We start from the raw sequence: 18,162 nt of genomic DNA, 5'->3' as shown, positions 1-18,162 counted from the left end.
CACTTGGCAGGGTTCCATGACCAGAGCTACATCATAGAATCCCTGCAATACTGAAGGAGGCCATTCGGCCCATCAAATCTTCACTGACTCTCCAATAGAGCATCTTACGTAGACTCTATCCCCTGGACCTCATGTATTCCCCCACTGATTCCCCCTAACCTACATACCTTTAGCCACTAAAGGGCAATTTAAACTGACCATTTCACCTAACCTGCACATCTTGGGAGTGTGGGAGGAAACTGGAGCACCCGGAGGAAACCCACGCAGACATGGGGAGAATGTGCAAACTCTGCACAAAAGGCCAGAATTGAACCTGGATCCCTTGCGCTGTGAGGCAGCAGTGCTAACCACTGTGCTTGTTGAAATCTTGTTGCAAATCTCACTTCATGCTTAAAAAATAGGAAGAGAGAATGGTATGTAGGTTGGAAAATTATCTCAGTGAAGGGAAATAAGTTGACATCATTAGAATTAAATAGGTTACTGTCAACTGAACCTTGAATTGGATTGCCTAATTGGGCTGGAGTTCACTGTACTGATGCAGCTATCAGCTACAGTAACCTCTGATGTCGATGAAGGCACAATTAAACATGTAAAATAAATGTTGCCGTCAAAAATATCTTGCTCCTCCACAATGCAAACTTTGATGTTCCTTAACAATAGACTCAGCATTGAAACTGCTGAGAATGAAGGTGGGCCCATTACTCATGTGTTTCAAGCCAAAGATGACTAAAACAGTTAAGGCTGGCACATTCAGTAACATTACTGAAGTATCACTCTACCACCTCTCTGGTCCTGAAAAAAAACCCTCTTTGCAAGTATGGAGTATCATTCTATCAGAAGAAGATTTGAGTTGGACATTTAAAGAAATAAAAGTTACTTTCTTGCCTGTAACTGTTTCTCCCCCTTAATTTCATTTGTACTTATGAATCTTTATTTTCACTTTCTGCATCACAGTTAAATTTAATTTTTATTACCAACTTTGTACCTCCTGGTCTAGACTCTATGAGACCCAGTGGAACATAGAAACTAGAAGCAGGAGTAGGCTACTCAACCCTTCCAGCCTGCTCCACCATTTATAATGATCATAGCTGATCATTGAATTCAATATCCTGATCCCCCCTTCCCTCCATGTCCCTTGATACCTCTAGTCCCAAGGCACATACCTAAATTCTTCTTAAAATCACACAATGTTTTAGCCTCAACTATGTTCTGTGGCGGTGAATTCCACACATTTCACCTCACCTTAGACCCTTATCCTCGAACGATGGCCGCTGATTCTGATCTCACCCACCATTGGGAACATTCTTTCCCTGAATAACCCCGATCAAATTTTCCCTCTCACTCTTCTAAGCCCCGGTGAATATGATCCTATCTTAGTGCAGATTCTCCAATTTAATTGGTTCAAGAGCCTCCCTCTTTTATCTCCTGCTCACAAAACCACAAATTCCTTGTCGCATGCACCTCGCTGGAATAGATGCCAGAGTAGAGGAAAACTTTGCTTGGAGGCACCTAAAAACTCTGAGGGCAACTTTCAATGAGGTGACTAGCGAATGGCATTCCTTTACCAATGTTTGGAAAACCAGGGTCAGAACCATAGAATCTCTATAGTGCAGAAGGAGGCCATTTGGCCCATCAAGTCTTCAATGAGTCTCTGAAAGAGCATCTTACTCAGGCCCAACACGCTCATCACTCTTCCAGCCCCCCATGCTCCATCCTATCCCTGTCACTCTGTACATTTACCATGGCTAATCGACCGATCTTACACATCTTTAATGAGTGGAACAGTGGTTAGCATTGCTGCCTGACAGCACCAGCGGCTATGGTTCAATTCCCATCTTGGGTCACTGTCTGTGCGGAGTCTGCACATTCTCCCCGTGTTCGCATGCATTTCCTCCGGGTGCTCTGGTTTCCTCCCACAGCCCGAAAGACGTGCTGGTTAGGTGGATTGGCCATGCTAAATTCTCCCTCAGTGTACCCGAACAGGCACTGGATTGTGACAACTAGAGGATTTTCACATTAACTTCATTGTAGCATTAATGTAAGCCCACTTGTGAAAACAAATAAATAACTAATTTTTTGGATGCTGAATGGGCAATCTAGCATGGCCAATCCACCTAACCCGCACATCGTTCCCTCTCGATTTCTTTTCTCTGCTGCAATAAAGTTTATTCAAAGTAAAATGAGTCTCGAGGGCGTTTTACATTGGAGAAAATGGATGCCAATTAGGTGTGAGAATTTGACAAATGAACAGAAGAACGATCAAAGGGAAAAGGTTTAAAAAGGCCTGTGAAGAAGGGAGAGTGTGAGAGAAAGAGAGAGAAAGTGTGGGTAAAAGGATGACTGGTGGGTTCCACAAGAAAGTTCCTGTGAGCAGGGATAAAGAACAAAGAACAACACAGCATGGGAAACAGGCCCTTCGGCCCAACGAGCCCACACCGCCATTTTAACATTATGAGTGCCCTCCTCTACCCATGACCTTTGTCTATGCCTATTGGGGAAGATTGAGGGACGACTAATTTAGGGACAATTTGTTACACCAATCAGCCTAAGAGCACGTCTTTGGGGTGTGGGAGGAAACCGGAGCACCCGGAGAAAACCCACGCAATCGCGGGGAGAATGTGCAAAGTCCCACAGACACCGGCCCAAATCCATGTATCTGCACAGCAAACAGTGATAGTCACTGAGCTGTCATGTTGCACGTCAGATGGTCCAGTTTAAGCGTACACTAACAACGTGAAGCACTAGGCAACTCTTGAAGCAACATCCAAGAGCAGGCCTCGCACGACCCACTGCGTGTATGCCCCTTGTTGGACAACAAGGCGGAACGAATCACAGTGAGATGGTAGAAGACTCTCTCTCAGGTGGCACTATGGACAATGGAGGACGTGCATAGAAAACTAGGGAAGAGCAGAAGTTTGAGCATAAGACTGAGGGAGGTTATATAGGCAAAGCTAAGCAAATCCAGAGATAGATCTGTAGATGAGTGCATGGGCCTTGATTCTGCAGAGGCTGACCGAGAGGAGGACTCAGGGAGATTGATGGGGGCTATCGCAAGGGATGTATGATTGGTGTCATGCAGTCTGCAAAATATTGAATTGTGAAACATGGCATCAGGGCGCCAACAAGGGAAGGCACTGGCATAACACAGTCACCAGGAAATGAAAGCATGATGAGGGTTTTGGAAACAGTGAGACTGGAAATAAGGATTCACTTCCCGAGGCAGTTAACTTGTTGTTTTGCCTTCCATTGCACCTTCCATTCTTTCTCAGATTGGTCCCTGCTGTATCAGCAACAAGCACAGGTTGTACTTACAGAATACTGAGAGGCCTACACAGAGTGGACGTGAAGAGGACATTTCCATTAGTGGGGGAGACTGGAACTCAATGGCGCAACACCAGAGTGAAAATTAAGATGAGGACGAATTTCTTCAGTCAGAGGGTGGTGAATCTGTGGAACTCATTGCCACAGAGTGGCGGATGCCAGATCATTGAGTGTCTTTAAGACAGAGATAAGTATGTTCTTGATCACTAAGGGGATCAAGGGCTATGGAGAGAAGGCAGGAGAATAGGGATGAGAATCATATCAGCCATGATTGGATGGTGGAGCAGATTTGATGGGCTGAATGGCTTTATTCTGCTCCTATACCTTATGGTCTATCTGCAGGGTAAAAGTATTTGTGGATGAGAGGAATGCCAACAGCATTTTAAAAAACTGTGAGCCTGAAAGCATGTGAAACAGCTGAAATACCCTCATAACCAAACACACACCCAAAATTTCTAATTCTTAAGAACGATAGCCATGATGTGGAGATGCTGGCATTGGACTGGGGTGGGCACAGTAAGCAGTCTCTCAACACCAGATTAAAGTCTAACAGGTTTATTTGGAATCACGAGTTTTCGGAATGACGCCTCTTCCAAATAAACCTGTTGGACTTTAACCTGGGGTTTGTGAGACTTCTTACTGGGAATGGCCAATGAGGGATTCCCATTTTTAAGAATCGAATTTAAGGACAAACAAGATTTAACCACGTCTTTCTTTTCTGAGTTTGCCGTGTACTTTCCTGATCACGTCCCATGCTTTCCATTGGAACTAGAAAAGTAAGGTTCCCCAGTGGTTAAGCTGCTCAGGTAGTTTGTCAGTAGGCTATAATGGATCAAGGGGGCTTAATTGTGAATGCAAGCCAAGTTAGTCGATCTCGGCCAAGATGTAATTCAGGAAGCTACAATTACTTCCAGTGCTTCTGGGCAAGGGTTTGCAGGGGAACCAATGTGATTCAATGTCAGTTGCTTACAATAATCCTTTGCTTTCCCACAGCAAGAAAAATAGCCCAGACTGTGGGGGCTAAACTAATATTATCTCATTAATAAAAGCTATTAGGACCTAGAAACTGGTAATGAGCCACTATGTTCTAATATGTCACCTATGGGACTCGATTTGTTGATTCATTTCCTGCACCCCAGAAACTATCCAGCTGTAAACAAAACACGAAAGCGAGGACAGCCAATCGACAAATTCACTGCAAAAAGAAAGCAGAATAATGATGTTATAAATTGTATCCTTAATTAAGCGAGCAGAAAGAAACGCGCCATCCAGGGGAAGAGAAAACAAAACAGTTGGCATGTTTCCTACAAAGTTATACTTTGGGGTTTCAAGCAATTAAATAAAGATTTAACAGAAGGATGGTATAAATAATGACTCATAGGTCACCAGTGGGTGGCAGGTGACAGAGGGAAAGCCTAAAGCTTTGATGTGACTCACTCTGCTCGCGTTCTATTGTGAGTTATTACTATTTTGTGCAATTTAAGTCAGTCTCGATGCAACTTCATTGACTGTGTCCAACTTTGGCAGATGTTCAAGCACCAGCTTCAGATCTTTCTACCAGACTCCTCTGCCAAGAACAAAGAACAGTACAGCGCAGGAACAGGCCCTTCGGCCCTCCAAGCCTGTGCTGGTCATGATGCCCCAACCAATCTAAAAAAAAAACCTCCTGCCCTTCCTCGGTCCGTATCCCTCTGTTTGCGTACTCATCCCGATGCCTCTTGAGTGTTGCTAATGTGCCTGCTTCCACCACCTCCTCTGGCACCCACCCCTCTCTGCGTGAAAAACCTCCCCCGCACACCTCCCTTAAACTTTCCTCCTCCCACCTCAAGCCTGTATCCCTTTGTAAGTGATGCATCCACCCTGGGAAAAGGCCACTGACTATCCGCTCCATCTACGCCTCTCATCATTTTGTGGACCCCTACCAGGTCTCCCCTCAGCCTCCGTCTTTCCAGTGGAAACAATCCTAGTTTATTCGACCTTAAAGTAAAAGTAGATTTATTAGTCACACGTCGGTTCACATTAACACTGCAATGAAATTACTGTGAAAATCCCCCCGTCACCACACTCTGGTGCCTGTCCGGGTACACAGAGGGAAAATTTAGCATGGCCAATGTATCTAACCAGCGCGTCTTTGGGAGCACCTGGAGGAAACCCATGCAGACACGGGGAGAATGTGTAAACTCCACCTGGGTCCCTGGCACTGGGAGACAGCAGTGCTAACCACTGTGCCATCCACACTCTGCCATTGTTTCTAGTCAAGTAATTATGTCATGCCCTCTAGAATGCCTCAAAAGATATCAGCGAACCACGTGGGTTTTTACTGTAATCAATGATATATGGTCACCATTACTGAGACTAGTTTTAGAATTGTGATGTATGAATTGACTCCATTGATTCTGCCTACACTTCCCGATGCCTTGGCAAAGCAGCCGGCATAATTAAGGACCCCATACACCCCGGACATTCTATCTTCCACATTCTTCTGTCAAGAAAAACATACAGAAGTCTGAGGTCACGCAGCAACAAACTCAACAGCAGATTCTTCCCTTCTGCTGTCAGACTTCTGCATGGACCTACCTCATACTGAGTTGATATTTCTCTACCCCCTAGCTATGGCCGTAACACTACATTCTGCGCGCTCCTTTCCTTCTCTATGAACGGTATGCTTTGTCTGCATAGCACGCAAGAAACAATACCTTCCGCTGTATACACGAGACAATAACAAATCAAATTTACAGCAGCTTGTGGTGAGATTTGAACTGACACTTTTCAAGTTACCAGCACAGTGACAATACCACTACACTACCATTGCCCCATTTTGAAAAGCTGTTTAAACACACCTTTAGTGTCACTGCACTAAGAAGAACAAGTTTAATTTTGAGCCTCCTTGCAAATGAGTGCAATTAACTAAAACCCTGTATAGTGAAAATTCTATATAGTGATTAACTTGCCCTGACAATTTTGTGGACACAGCCTGTTTCTAATGCAATGTGCTTAGCTCCAGCACTAATAACCATGGATCCACAAACAGCACTGACTGCAAATCATATTCGTCTGAATTGCATTGGGGAAAAAAAAGCTATTTTGAATGCTTAAGCTTTAAAAAACCTAATCAGTGGAACAGTAATGTTCGTTCCTGTGCAATCTTCTGTTGCCAGTCAGGCTGATTGCCGTTTTATTATTAATTAGAGTCTTGTTTAGATGCATGGACATACATTTGATAATCTTTACAGCAAACATAAGACCATGCACCATGGATGCTGCTGATGTTAAACTCTGCCAACAAGCTTTAATTAAAATTAACTTGCCATTTCTTTCAGCTAAAGCAACATTGGCAACGGCACACAAAGTGCTCACTGCAGGAAGTGAAGAAATTAATCGGGAATAATTAAGCAAATTCCCTCGATTTTATTAGTCATCTTTTTATTCCAGATTCAAGGTTTAAAGGAGATGTATGAAGCAGATTTTTTATATGAAGGTGGTGGGTGCCTGGAACTCATTGCTGGGGGAGGTAGTGGAAACAGATACGATAGTGACTTTTAAGAGGCATCTGGACAAATACGTGAATAGGGTGGGAATAGAGGGATACAGTCCCCAGAAGGGCAGGGGGTTTTAGTTCAGTCAGGCAGCATGGTCAGTGCAGGCTTGGAGGGCCAAAGGGCCTGTTCCTGTGCTGTAATTTTCTTTGTTCTTTATTTTTCGCTGTAAACTAATATATGCGACAATAATAAATCATGCCAAATCAAATCATTTCACAAATAAATAATCCGCACAGATTCTATGATTCTATGCAGTGAACATACTGCCAATAAATTTTAGTGTTTTGATGCTACACATTATAGAACCCCTAGAGTGCAGAAGAAGGCCATTCAGCCCTTCATGTCTGCACCGACTACTATCCCACCCAGGCCCTATCCCCATTACCCCATAACCCCATGTATTTACCCCAGCTAGTCCCCTGACACTAATGGGCAATTTATCATGGCCAATCCACCTAACCTGCACATTTTATGGGTGAGATTCTCCGGCCTCCCAGCCGTGTGTTTTCCCGCTGGCGGGAAGTGGCGTGTTGTTTGGTAGCGGCAGGATTCTCTGGACCCGCCGCTGTCAGTGGGAATTCCTACTGACGTCACCCCATGCCGGTGGGAAACCCACTAGCTGAGGCACACTGCCGGCAGAAGTGGAGAATCCTGCCTGCGTCAATGGCCAGAGGATTCCGGCTTATGTTACTTTAACATAAAAGCTTTAAAAAAGCAATAACAACAGCAATATCCTGCACATATTTCAGTGGGTTTGCATTTCTTCAATAGATAGATTGGTAGATAGGTATCTTTCACCTTGGCTTGGAGCGGTAACTGAGACAGGCAGAGGATCAGATCACTGAGTGCATTTAAGACAACGTTAGATAGGGTTCTTAATTGGTAAAGGGATCTAAGGTTACAGGTGGAAAAATGGGCTTTAGATCATCTTACAGCTTTCAATTTTAAAGTTAATTACTCTGCCCTTTTCGTTAGAAATATGGATAACTATTATCAATAATAAAGGCAACGCGGCCTCAACATCCAACATAAACAGCATGTGACATACCACCAAAGACTGAATAACCCAGAAACATTGACTCAGTGAGCAACCTTCCTGTCAGTGGGTTTCAATGAGCTGTTTCTTCCTCCATGGCCTGTCTGGACCTTTTGCAGCCATTGAGACAACAGCAGCAACAGCCAAACAAAGAGCAACTTCAGAACAGCTTCACAGAGGAAAAGTCAGTACAGTGACTGCGGCACTGGATTACCCACCCACAGGTCATGAGTTCAAATCCCACCAAAGCAAATCAAGGAATTCAAATCAAGCACTGGGGACGAAGAACTGTTGCCAAACCCAACAATATCGATAGTGCCCCTCAAAAAACGAGAACCCAATGCCCCATTCTGGTCCGGCCAAGGTAAGTCTCCGGCTCTGAACTACACAGTTGAGTCTTAAAGCCTTCAGGCCAGCTGGAAATGGTCAACAAAAGCTACCCGCATCCAAATAAATGGAAAGAAACACTGAGTATAAAACTTTGAATTTGTGTTCTTACACCTTGCTTCTATAGGAAATATAAGTCTATAAGATCTAGGACCAAAATTAGACCATTCGTCCCATTGTGTCTGCTCTGCCATTCATTCATGGCTGATCAGTTTCTTAACCCTATTCTCCTGCCTTTTCCCTGTAACCTTTGACCCACTTATCAATCAAGAACCTATCTACCGCTGTCTTCAATGCACTCAATGACCTGGCCTTCACAACCTTCAGTGCTCAGGAACTCCACAGTCACCACCCTCTGGCTAAAGAAATTCCTTCTCATCTTGGTTCTAAAGGATTGTCCCTTTACTCTGAGGATGGGCCCTTGGATCCTCGTCTGGCCTACTAATGGAAACATCTTCCCCGTGTCCACTCTATCCTGGCCTTCCAATAATCTGTCAGCAGGCTGATCTCAGCGGAAACAACAGTGGGAGTTCCTTTCAGCTTCTGTGCAAACAGGCACATGAATATTTTACACGTTCACTTGTCCTTTCACACACACACACACACACACACACAATACCTTACTATATTGTCAGTTATTCGGAAATTTAATGCACGTTAATACACATATCTGTTTTGAACAAGAACAAAAATACAAAACCGAATGCAGGTGTTATTTCTGGAAACACCTGTACTCAGTTCGGCTGAAGTAATTAGTAGATGCTAAGGTGAAATGTTTGCAATCCACAATGTTTCATTATATCTTTACCCTCTTAATTTCGAAAAGGACAGCCTTATTTTAAAAATTAATAACCATTTATGGAATTTCCTGGCAGTGCAGTTATTGTTAATTGTTCGAAACTAACCAATGGTGCCTATTCCCTGCACTCACCCCCCACATCCATCTTCCCTATAGCTAATTTAACCCCCATCCCCTCCCAGGCCAGTAAAGTCAATAGAACCACATGGTGAAAGGGAGGTGGATGGCCTATTGCTAGACTATCAATCCAGAAACTCAGCTAACATTATGGGGACCCAAGTTCGAATCCCGCCACGGCAGACGGTGGAATTTGAATTCAATAAAAAAATACCTGGAATTAAGAATCTACTGGTGACCATGAAACCATTGTAGGAAAAGCCCATCTGGTTCAATAATGTCCTATAAGATAAGGTTGTTAAGAAGGCGTACGGTGTCTTGGCGTTTATTGGTAGGGGGATTGAATTTAGGAGTCGCAGCGTAATGTTGCAACTGTACACAACTCTGGTGCGGCCGCACTTGGAGTACTGTGTGCAGTTCTGGTCCCCACATTACAAGAAGGATGTGGAGGCTTTGGAGAGGGTGCAGAGGAGGTTTACTAGGATGTTGCCTGGTATGGTGGGAAGGTCCTATGAGGAGAGACTGAGGGATTTAGGGTTGTTTTCGTTGGAAAGAAGGCGGCTAAGAGGGGATCTTATTGAAACATATAAGATGATTAGAGGTTTAGATAGGGTGGATAGTGATAGCCTTTTTCCTCGGATGGAGAAAGCTAGCACGAGGGGGCATGGCTTTAAATTAAGGGGGGGTAGCTACAGGACGGATGTCAGGGGCAGGTTCTTTACCCAGAGGGTGGTGAGGGATTGGAATGCCCTGCCTGCTGCAGTTGTAAATGCGCCTAGTTTGGGGGCGTTTAAGAGATCTATGGATAGGTTTATGGACGAAAAGGGATTGGTATAGGCTAGTGGGTCATTGTTTTTGTAACTGGTCGGCGCAACATCGTGGGCCGAAGGGCCTGTTCTGCGCTGTAATGTTCTATGTTCTATGTTCTATAGGGAAGGAAATCTGCCGCTTTTACCCGGTCTGGCCTACATGTGACTCCAGAGCCACAACAATGTGGTTGACTCTCAACTGTCCTCCAAGGGCAACTAGGGATGGGCAATAAATGCTGGCCCAGCGAGTGATGCCCATACCCCACAAATAAATAAAATTATACGGATGATTATGGCAGTGATTCTCCCATCCCACTGCGCTGGTATTTTAGCACAGAGGGCCGGGAGATTTAACTTGTGCCCGATTCGCGATTCCCGCTGGGCATCCAGCCCTGAGTGTGTGATCCAGAATCGGATTTCCAGTAACATCTGCTCCATGCCAGAAATTGGGATGGAGATGAATAACTTCTGCAGTGGGTAATTTGTTTAAGAAGGGTGCCAGGCAAAAGGCAGGGAATTATAGGCCGGTTAGTTTAACGTCTGTGATGGGAAAAATGTTAGAATCCGTCATCAAGGAGGAAATAGCGAGGCATCTTCAGGGGAATTGCTTGATAGAGCAGACGCAGCACGGTTTCATTAAGGGGAAGTCGTGTCTGACAAATTTACTGGAGTTCTATGAGGATGTGTCTAGGGCGGTGGGTAGAGGAGAGCCGATGGATGTGGTCTTTCTTGATTTTCAGAAGGCGTTTCACAAGGTACCTCACAAGAGGTTATTGCAGAAGGTAAGGGGGCATGGAGTTGGGGGTAGGGTGTTAGCGTGGATAGAGGATTGGTTGTCAAATAGGAGGCAGAGAGTGGGGGTCAATGGGTGCTATTCGGATTGGCGGTTGGTGACTAGTGGAGTGCCCCAGGGGTCGGTGCTGGGGCCTCAGTTATTTACCATTTATATAGATGATCTGGAGGAGGGAACCGAGTGTAGGGTGTCGAAATTTGCTGATGACACCAAGATTGGTGGAAAGGCAAATTGCGCGGAGGGTGTGGAGAGTCTGCAGAAGGATCTAGATAGGCTGGGCGAATGGGCCAGGGACTGACAAATGGAATTTAATGTTGGCAAGTGCGAGGTGGTCCACTTTGGTAGGAATAATGTTAGGAAGGATTATTACTTACGTGGCGAAAAACTGCAGCAGGCGACGGTGCAGAGGGACCTTGGGGTCCTTGTGCATGAGTCGCAAAAACCCATCCTGCAGGTGCAGCAGGTGGTCAGGAAGGCGAATGGGATGCTGGCCTTCATAGCAAGGGGGATTGAATATAAAAGTAGGGAGGTCTTGCTGCGGCTGTATAGGGCATTGGTGAGGCCGCAGCTGGAGTACTGTGTGCAGTTTTGGGCGCCGCACTTACGCAAGGTTATTTTGGCCTTGGAAGGAGTGCAGAGGAGGTTTACTAGGCTGATACCAGAGTTGAGGGGGTTGAGCTATGAGGAGAGGCTGAATAACCTAGGCTTGTACTCGTTAGAGTTTAGAAGAATGAGGGGAGATCTCATTGAGACATATAAGATGATGAATGGGATGGATAGGATAGAGGTGGAGAGACTCTTCCCGCTCAGAAAGGACAGTAGGACTAGGGGGCACAGCCTCAAGATAAAGGGGGGGCGGTTTAGAACCGAGTTGAGGCGGAACTTCTTCACTCAAAGGGTGGTGAATCTCTGGAATTCTCTGCCCGTTGAAGTGGTGGAGACTGCCTCGCTAAATATTTTTAAGACGCGGGTTGATGGGTTTTTGATAAGCGAGGGGATTAAGGGTAATGGGGAGAGAGCGGGAATGTGGAACTGAGCCACAACAGATTAGCCATGATCTTATTGAATGGCGGGGCAGGCTCGAAGGGCTAGATGGCCTACTCCTGCTCCTATTTCTTATGTTCTTATGTAATTTTAATGTGATTAAAATATAATTAGCGGGCCCAGTATAGAAATCTCTGGGCCCTCCAGTGTCTCTGCCCCCTACCAGGAGTATTTCACTGTGGCAGTGAAAGCCTGGCCTCTTAGCACTGCCCAAGGGACAAAGGGCCAATGCCCAGGGGACACCTTGGCATTGTTCACTGGGCATGGAGCAGTGCCAAGGAGGTAGGGTCTAACTGGGGGCCCTCTGGGAAAAGATGAGTGGGAGTGAGGGGGGAGGGTCCCGTTGCCACTCTGCACTCGGGATTGGTGGGGGAAGGAGAAAGGTCAGCGATTGGAGCTGGCCATCAGGGTGGAGGAGGGTAGCAAGTTGGGGAGGGGATTGGGTATGCATGGGGGGAGTCGGCATTGCAGGGGGGTGGGTGGTTTGGGTCTGCCAGTGAGGGAGGGATTTGGGGACAATGGGGGAGGGGAGCAGATGAGATCAAGGTGGGCCGGGAGGGGGCCGGGGTCAGGCTGGCCTGGAAATGTTTGGGGAGCCGCGATTGGGCTGTGTGGGGCTCAGAGAACCGGCATTGCAGGGTGGTGATGCTGGCCAGCATTCAGGAGGCTGACAGATAGGAGCCACTGTGCATGCACTGATCTCCATTCTGACAGATTGGCACACGCGCAATGGCTCTCTCAGCGTTATGCTGCTGGCCTCTCCAGCAGGAATAGGCCCCATCACTGAACTTCAGCATGATTCATGCTAGGGAACCCTGCAGAGCACAGAGTGTGGGAGATAACTTTTTAAACTCCCTCTGAAAATATTCAGCGTGATTTACTCCAGATTTTACATGAGCTCGACCTAGAATTTTTTTCAGATACTTAAGAAAATTGTCCTGTTGTTCTTTTCTGCTGTGAGAGTAGATTTAGAAGATGCTACATGTTGAGTAGTCAAACAGTAATTTATATCTCAATGGATAAGAAGGGTGCCAGGCGAAAGGCAGGGAATTATAGGCCGGTTAGTTTAACGTCTGTGGTGGGTAAAATGTTAGAATCTGTCATTAAGGAGGAAATTGCGAGGCATCTTGAAGGGAATTGCTTGATAGAACAGACGCAGCACGGTTTCATTAAAGGGAAGTCGTGTCTGACAAATTTACTGGAGTTCTATGAGGATGTGTCTAGGGCGGTGGATAGAGGAGAGCCGGTGGATGTGGCCTTTCTGGATTTTCAGAAGGCGTTTGACAAGGTACCTCACAAGAGATTATTGCAGAAGGTCGAGGGACATGGAGTTGGGGGTAGGGTGTTAGCGTGGATAGAGGATTGGTTGTCAAATAGGAGGCAGAGAGTGGGGGTCAACGGGTGCTATTCGGATTGGCGGATGGTGACTAGTGGAGTGCCCCAGGGGTCGGTGCTGGGGCCTCAGCTATTTACCATTTATATAGATGATCTGGAGGAGGGAACCGAGTGTAGGGTGTCAAAATTTGCTGATGACACCAAGATTGGTGGAACGGCAAATTGTGCGGAGGGTGTGGAGAGTCTGCAGAAGGATCTAGATAGGCTGGGCGAATGGGCCAGGAAATGGCAAATGGAATTTAATGTTGGCAAGTGTGAGGTGGTCCACTTTGGTAGGAAGAATGGTAGGAAGGACTATTACTTACGTGGCGAAAAACTGCAGCAGGCGACGGTGCAGAGGGACCTCGGGGTCCTTGTGCATTAGTCGCAAAAACTCAGCTTGCAGGTGCAGCAGGTGGTCAGGAAGGCGAATGGGATGCTGGCCTTCATAGTGAGGGGGATTGAATATAAAAGTAGGGAGGTCTTGCTGCAGCTGTATAGGGCATTGGTGAGGCCGCAGCTGGAGTACTGTGTGCAGTTTTGGGCGCCGCACTTGCGCAAAGATATTTTGGCCTTGGAGGGAGTGCAGAGGAGGTTTACTCGGCTGATACCAGAGTTGAGGGGGTTGAGCTATGAGGAGAGGCTGAATAAACTAGGCTTGTTTAGAAGAATGAGAGGAGATCTCATTGAGATGTATAAGATGATGAATGGGATGGATAGGATAGAGGTGGAGAGACTCTTCCCGCTCAAAAAAGACAGTAGGACTAGGGGGCACAGCCTCAAGATAAAAGGGGGGCGGTTTAGAATGGAGTTGAGGAGGAACTTCTTCACTCAAAGGGTGGTGAATCTCTGGAATTCTCTGCCCGTTGAAGTGGTGGAGGCTACCTCGCTAAATATTTTTAAGACGCGGGTTGATGGGTTTTTGATAAGAGAGGGGATTAAGGGTTATGGGGAGAAAGCGGGAAAGTGGAACTGAGCAGCGACAGATCAGCCATGATCTTATTGAATGGTGGGGCAGGCTCGAAGGGCTAGATGGCCTACTCCTGCTCCTATTTCTTATGTTCTTATGTTCTTATGACTTTGTTATTTTTCAAGGGGTGTTAACATACCTGGCTAGACCAGTATTTGTTCCCTGCCTCTAACTGCCCTTGGTAAATTAATGGTGTGCCGCCTTCCTGAATCGTTGTTGTCCACTTAGTGCAGATACACACAAAATGCTGTTGGGAAGAGAGTTCTATTATTTTGATCCAGCAACAGTGAAGGAACAGCGATATAATTCCAAATCAGGATGCTGTGTAGCTTGGAGGGGAACTTGCAGATGGTGGTGTTCCAAGGGGGTATGATCTATTGGGGGGGTCTCTGGGAAAAGATGAATGGAAGTGGGGGCGGGGGTGTTCCTGCTGCCACTCTGCACCCGGGATCGGTGGAGGAGGGCTGGCCATCGGGGTGGGAGAGGGCAGCAGGCTGGGGGTGGGGGGTTGGTTATGCATGGGGAGGTTGGCATTGTGTTTGCTGCCCTTGTCCTTCTAGATGATAGAGGTCGCAGGTTTAGAAGGTGCGGTTGAAGGAGCCTTGGTGTGATGCTGCAGTGTACCTTGTAGATGGGCAGACTGCTGCCACTATATGTTGGTAGTGGAGGGAATGTGTGTCTAATGAGGTGAATGGGGCACAAAGATCTCATTGAGACGTATAAGATGATGAATGGGATGGATAGGATAGAGATGGAGAGACTCTTCCCGCTCAAAAAAGACAGTAGGACTAGGGGGCACAGCCTCAAGATAAAGGGGAGGCGGTTTAGAACGGAGTTGAGGAGGAACTTCTTCACTCAAAGGGTGGTGAATCTCTGGAATTCTCTGCCCGTTGAAGTGGTGGAGGCTGCCTCGCTAAATATTTTTAAGAAGCGGGTTGATGGGTTTTTGATAAGAGAAGGGATTAAGGGTTATGGGGAGAGGGCGGGAAAGTGGAACTGAGCCACGACAGATCAGCCATGATCTTATTGAATGGCGGGGCAGGCTCGAAGGGCTAGATGGCCTACTCCTGCTCCTATTTCTTATGTTCTTATGTTCTTAAATCAAATTAGCTGCTTTGTGGGTGTAGCATTGAACGTTTTGACTGTTGTTGGAGCAGCACTCATCCAGGCAAGTCAAGATTATTTCATCAGAATCCTGGCTCGAGCCTTGTAGTTGGTGGACAGACCCTGGGAAGTCAGGAAGTGAGTTATTCAGTGCAGAACTCCCAACTTCTGACAGGCGCGTGTGGCTATAGAGTTTATGGGGGCGATTCTCCCAAAAGAGTTCTAAGTGCTGAATTCGGGGGAAAAGTGATGTAAATCGCGATTGTCTTTTTCAGGGGGAGTTCAGACTCGAATCTCCCACACACTGTACAATGCAGCAGTCACAATCGTGAATATCATTAAAAGCTCGGGGAGGGCGGGGCCTATTCACGCCAGAGTCTGACAATTCCGGAACTCTGCGCATGTGCAGTGTCCCCAAAGTGTCAGCCTGCAGTTTGCTGGCTAGCTCGATGAGTTGGCCCCCATGAGGAATCCCGACCCCATCCTCCGTGATCCCGGAGTGCCCCAAACTCCAGTCCCCAGCAGTGACAATTTACTCCCAGGCAGATCCCGTCACCTCATGGCCCCACCCCCAAACCCTGGACGCCCTCCCCCCCGGCCCCACTCCCTTGGCACTGCTCGATGCCCGGTTGGCAGTGCCATAGTGTTCCCTGGGCATGGGCACTTTGCCCCGTGGGCAGTGCTAGAGGACCAGGCCATCACTGCCACAATGCCAATACACGGGCGGCAGCCAGCCCCCCTGCCGCCCAATCCCCTTTGGGAGCCCGATTGCCCCAGTGGGGTATCCCACTAGTTCTCCAAACATGGGGAGCTACTCTGAACCCCACCAGAGTGAAATAATTCTGGTGGGGTAGGAGATGGTATCAGGCCTGGAGACTTCTGTCGTGGGCCCAATGATCACATGCAAATAACATTAAGACAAGATTGAGATAGCTTACCTGGTGCTCCGCTGGTCTCCTGCGTGGTCCCCACTGCACTGGATATCCATCGCTGGGAGATGCATGTGTATCAGGAGCACATGCATGAATGTGCAATTCTCCTAGCTTGAACCACCAAAACATTGTGGGTCAGGATGGGAGAATCGCGGCCTATGTGGCTGGTTCAACTCAGTTTCTGGCCAATGTTAATTCCCAGCAGGGGCAGGGGTGGGGGCCGGGGCAGGGTGGGGGGGTGGGGGGTGGTGCGGATCTCAGCAATGAAAATGCCACTGAGAAGTATCAAGGGCAGATGGCTAGATTCTCTCTTGTTGGAGACAGTGACTGGCTGGAGAAATGTACCATTCGTGAATGACATTGTCAACCCGAGTTGTTTTTGAGAACAGCTTCAAGGCTGACGCTGCATTTTGCAGAAAGATTTGTCACTGCAATGATCCGTAAAATGAAATATGAACCTTGTAGATTTGGAAAACTTGGGCATCATTCTGAAAGGTGTAATAAACCCATTATTAGTCCCTCGTAGGAATAAAGCATCAGTTTCCGATGCATTGTCATCAAGATCAAAGTCCATTTTGATGGTAAGGTCTTTAATATGTTAACAGAACACTCCTTATTTGAAGATGCCTAGCTCTCTGAAAATCAAAGAGTTGAGATTGTATTAATCGCGAGGTGAATGATTGTGACTTCAGGTAATAGTGCACTGGGCAATATCAGAATAATTATTCACCTCTTCCATTCTCATTCCCATTTCATGCTATTGTTCAGAGTCACAATTACATCCACTGACGGTGTTGCTGCCTCTCTATCTGAGGAGAAGAGGTCCATTTTCCAGAGCTGGTGTCAAGCAAGTGGTGTGGAGATGCCGGCATTGGACTGGGAGTAAACACAGCAAGAAGTCTCACAACACCAGGTTAAAGCCCAACAGGTTTATTTGGTAACAAACGCCACTAATTTTCAGAGCAGCGCTCTGTTACCAAATAAACCTGATGGACTTTAACCTGGTGTTGTGAGACTTCTTACTGTGTCAAGCAAGGGACCAGAGATACAGTTGCATTCCAGGCTGGTTCGATTGATTGAAAATGTACTTAAATTATCATTTGTCACAATCCATCTGCCACATGGTGGCACAGTGGTTAGCACTGCTGCCTCACAATGCCAGGGTCCCAGTTTCGATTGCAGCCACGGGTCATGGTCTATGTGGATTCTACACATTCTCCCCTTGTCTCAGTGGATTTCCTCGCACCATCCAAAAATGTGCAGGTTAGGCAGATTGGCCATGCTAAATTACTCCTTATTGTCAGGAGGGTTAGTTTTTTTAGAAGTTTATTTAATAACATCACAAGTAGGCTTACATTAACACTGTAAAGAAGTTACTGTGAAAATCCTGCAGCCGCCACACTCCAACACCTGTTTGGGTACCCTGAGGGAGAATTTAGCATGACCAATGCACTTAACAAGCACGTCTTTCAGACTGTGGAAGGAAACGGGAGCACCCAGAGGAAACCCATGCAGACATGGGGAAAACTCTGCTCAGACAATGACCCAAAGTCAGAAGTGACCATGGGTCCCTGGTTCTGTGAGGCGCCAGTGTTAACCACTCTACACTGTGCTGCCCATGGTCAACACATGGGGTTTCGTAGGGTCTGGGTGGGATTGTTATTGATGCAGGCTCAATGGGCTGAATGGCCTCTTTCTGCATTGCAGGGTTTCTATGACTCTACGATCTGTAATTTGGATATCAGCACTCGGTTTTGCTTTTTGCTTTTCTTTGGAACTTGAGTTTCAATTTGTTGTTTATTTCTAGAAGAACATTTTAGATTTAATTGATAAACTGTATCTGGAGGTTAGAACATCCATCTGTTTTTACGTAATTAGAGGAAGTGTTTTTAACATTTGTTCTTCATAATTTTGGTATCTGTGGGACTTGGGTGAAT

Source organism: Carcharhinus amblyrhynchos, chromosome 6, assembly GCF_965287045.1.
Source record: "Carcharhinus amblyrhynchos chromosome 6, sCarAmb.v2.hapA, whole genome shotgun sequence".
In the NCBI taxonomy this organism is placed as follows: Eukaryota; Metazoa; Chordata; class Chondrichthyes; order Carcharhiniformes; family Carcharhinidae; genus Carcharhinus; species Carcharhinus amblyrhynchos.
This window is presented reverse-complemented; position numbering follows the sequence as displayed.